Genomic DNA, 4,628 nt, shown 5'->3' with positions numbered 1-4,628 from the left:
TCCAGTTCTGGGGTTATAATTTGCATATATATTGTATAAACGTCAACAAGGGGCAGCCCGGACACACAAGGGAGAGGAGTAGCTTTACCAAGGGGTGTACCTATTACTACCTGTGTTGACCTGTGTTGACCCCGTGCTGAGAGAGAACCACAGTCAACACACACACACACACACACACACACACACACACACACACACACACACGGATTAAGACCATATCATTATTATTTATCTCTTATCTCTTTTAGTTCTCTTCTCGCGGCTCGTAAAAGGAATATGACTGGGCTAAACTGTTCTCTTACACAAAATACATATATACTTTTTATTAGTTGTCACCTACCACCATCCTCCACTATCACCATCACCACCATCACCACCATCCTCCACTATCACCATCACCACCATCACCACCATCCTCCACCACACCATCACCCACCATCACCACCACTGCCACTCATCACCACCCATCCTCCACTATCACCATCACCACCACCGTTACCATCACCACCATCCTCCACTATCACCATCACCACCATCACCACCACCGTTACTATCACCACCATCCTCCACTATCACCATCACCACCACCGTTACCATCACCACCATCCTCCACTATCACCATCACCACCATCACCACCACCGTTACTATCACCACCATCCTCCACTATCACCATCACCACCATCACCACCACCGTTACTATCACCACCATCCTCCACTATCACCATCATCATCATCACCACCACCGCCACTATCACCACCATCCTCCACTATCACCATCATCATCATCACCACCATCACCACAAAAGTCCCCCCTCCCTCCACACTTCACCACCTCCCATCTGTTCGTATGGCCACGGTAAAACTCTCACACTCTGCCATAGTAAATATATCACACTGGGTCATAGGTAAATATCTCACAGTCTATAAAAAAACTAACGACCTAAATAGTAAAAGGGAGTTTAAACGTTCGGGTGAGGAGTATAATAAACGTTCGGGTGGAGTATAATAAACGTTCGGGTGGAGTATAATAAACGTTCGAGTGGAGTATAATAAACGTTTGTGTGAGGGCTGGGTTTGTTTACCTCCAAGCAGCTAATGGCCTGCCTCCATTGTTTACATTGGGATCCTGTTCAAACACTTCCTGGCACGAGACATTATTTTTACCTGGTGAGATGTTGGGTTGGGTTAGGTTAGGTTAAGCGAACTGTGGTGTAATGGTCAGCATCCTCGCCTCGCAAGCGAGCGGACCCAGGCAGGGTGAAACTATGGACAAGTTTCTTTACGTCATTTGACTCTGTCTACCCAGCAGTAATTGGGGACCTGGATGTTAATTGATTTGCGGATCGTATTCTGGGGCAACGGTTAGCCAGTGCAGTTGGCGAGTTGTCCGGTCTTTTCGGACTATTCCTTGACACTGGGTCATGCAGCTCGTTAACTTGGGGTGTGGTTGTTGTGTTGGCGACAGCTTCTACACCTTAACAAATTCACGCCTAGGAGGCCCTTGGGCCAGCCATCCTCATTTCGAGGGGCTTCCATTATTAGAGTGACTTAATACATTAGTGATTCTTTTCTCTCTCCCTCTTCCCACACTTCCCTTCCTCTCTCTCTCTATCTTCTCATAACGTACTCCTTCTTCCCTTCCCTCTCTCTCTCCTCCTTCCTTCCCTCTCTCTATCTTTCCTTCTTACAATTCTTCCTTTCCTCACTTCTTCCTTCTCTCTCTCCCTCCTTCCCTCCTTCAGCAGTAAGGGTGAAGGACAAACTCACTTAAGATAACAGATAACACGACCGACCCTCCAGTGTCAGATTATGTCTCGAGATAACACATTATAGGTGAGAGATAACACATTATAGGTGAGAGATAACACATTATAGGTGAGAGATAACACATTATAGGTGAGAGATAACACATTATAGGTGAGAGATAACACATTATAGGTGAGAGATAACACATTATAGGTGAGAGATAACACATTATAGGTGAGAGATAACACATTATAGGTGAGAGATAACACATTATAGGTGAGAGATAACACATTATAGGTGAGAGATAACACATTATAGGTGAGATAAATCATAAGTGGCATGTCTCCTTGATTACCATAACTCTGTGGATAATACCGCATAATGTGTGTGTGTGTGTGTGTGTGTGTGTGTGTGTGTGTGTGTGTAATAAATAATGGATGCCCCTCGTGTAACGAAGATGGCCGGCCCAAGGGCCACCTAGACGTGAATTTGTTTAAGGTGTAGAAACTGTCGTCAACACAACAACCACACCCGAAGTCCGAGAAGACAGGACACCTCGCCAACTACCCTGGCTAACCATTACCCCGGAACACGATCCGCACTTCGATTAACATCCAGGTTCCCAATTACTGCTGGGTAGACAGAGGCAAATGGCGTAAAGAAACTTGCCATAGTTTCACCCTGCCTGGGGATCAAACCCGGGTCCGCTCGCTTGCGAGGCGAGCATGCTGACCATTACACCACAGGTACGTATAACCAACACATCCCTACACTACACCCACCACATAACCTACACCCATCTCTGTGTTATCTAAGCATCACTACACCCCGGTCTGGTTAACTCCCGCCTCCGCCCCACACTAAAACCAATGAACCAGAAATTATCGTTCCCTGAGGCACCTGTCCACTGTTGACGCCTGAGCCACGAGGAGGGATGTGGGGCTCAGTTTCTCCCGTTCATGAAGACATCAGTAGGGGTGAGTATCGAACCCTGGGCCTTTAGGAGTTAGAGGGATGATTCTTTGATTAATGAGCCACGGATGAAGATGTTAGGGTGTATGTGTGTGTGTGTGTGTGTGTGTGTGTGTGTGTGTGTGTGTGTGTGTGTGTGTTTATATCACTATCTCTTTCCTTCTCTTAAAGTAAAATAAAAACAAACAAAAATGATAATAACGAAGAATTAAAAAGAAAAACAAAGTTTCAATTAACGATTAAACTAGAAAAAATATAATAATAATAAAAAACAGAAAATAAATAAAAATAACAAGAAAAAACAAAATAACAATAAATAATAATAAGAATAAAAGTAAACTTTACTCCAAACTTTACCTCAGTGTTAAGCGGCCCGCCCGTCAACTTCTCTCTGTCAGCTCAATATCTTAACGAGCATCAATGAGAACAAGGTAGTTAGCGCGCCACCTTCCTCGTAACAAGCTTGTTAAGTCGGTATCTTTGTTTACACTCTTGGGGGAAAAATGGCTGCCGTAACAAGGAGTCATAAACGGTCTATTTTGGTCTCTGTCTGTCTGTCTTTTTTTAGGACGGGGATGGAGGTTGGGGAGGGCAGGGAGGTTATGAGGACGAGGAGGAGGGCGAGGAGGGTGAGGAGGAGGAGGTGGGAGGACGAGGAGGGCGAGGAGGAGGAGGGTGAGGGAGGAGGAGGTGGGGAGAAGAGGAATGTGGGAGGTAGGGGAGGTGAGGAAAAGAGTAGGGATGGGGGATGAGGAGGAAGGAGGAAGGAGGAAGAGGTTGAGAGATGGGGAGGGGAAGAAGATGAAGGCGGGGGAGGAGGTAGGGAAGAGGAGGGGAGAGGAGGTGGGGAGGGCGAATGTCGTAGTGGTGATTGCAACCAAACAATGTTACCACCACAAGTCCCACACCTCTAAACCACACTTGACCCCATACAGTGTTACCAGCTAGCTCACCACACCTCTTAACCACACCAGGATCTATAGAGTACAGTGTTACCAGCTAGGGCACCATAACCTTGGCTACGAAAGGTGATGTAAGGAACTAATGGCTCTTATCTGAAGACCAACTGGACGTGATCTAATTTACATAATTGCCAAGGTTCTACAGCAACTTGAGAACGTGTGTGTGTGTGTGTGTGTGTGTGTGTGTGTGTGTGTGTGTGTGTGTGTGTGTGTGTGTTTTCCTTTGAATTTATTTCTTACTTTTTCCTTGATACTTTTTGTTGCTATTTTTTCCCTTTGAGTTTTTTCCTTGAGGCAACTTATGAATATACATACTCGTGTGAAATTACTTATAAATATATGTATATGTATAATTACCCACCACATACATATTTCCATGTATTATTATGTGATTATACATGTAGATGACTTGAATTAAAGAAACAATTTTGAGTCGCCATTTACATACAAAGAATAGTAGACAGGATTACACACACACACACACACACACACACACACACACACCGCCAGGGAGACTTACAAATGATAACACCTGAGCAACATGACACTTGGACCCCTAATTGGCACACACCTGCTACATTATGGCACCCACGCCCTTCACCTGGCGGCCACGAGACACCCACACCTGAAGGGGCTGAAGGTAAATGGCCCTCAGCTACATGTAATCACCCTGTTAGTGATAGTTCTCCTCTGATCACTAACAGGTAAGTCACTCAAGCTTCCATCAAACGGGGTCTCTCTTCTGTGAGCCGCCGTATAATTGCTCACACCTGTGTTAATTAAAAACCCCTAATTAGCAGGTAGTAAGGCAGGTAATCGTCCTTTACCTTTCCCTAACGAGAGCGGTTATTGAGGCGTTTAATTACAGGGTAAAGTGAGGATTTTCGACCATCTGTTGGCTGAGAATTCTCACCTTCTCTCCCTCTTTCCCTCCCTCCCTCTCTCCT

Source organism: Homarus americanus, unplaced genomic scaffold (genome assembly GCF_018991925.1).
Source record: "Homarus americanus isolate GMGI-L3 unplaced genomic scaffold, GMGI_Hamer_2.0 scaffold44060, whole genome shotgun sequence".
Classification (NCBI taxonomy): Eukaryota; Metazoa; Arthropoda; class Malacostraca; order Decapoda; family Nephropidae; genus Homarus; species Homarus americanus.
The sequence above is the reverse complement of the archived record's forward strand: the minus strand, read 5'-3'. Positions refer to the sequence as shown.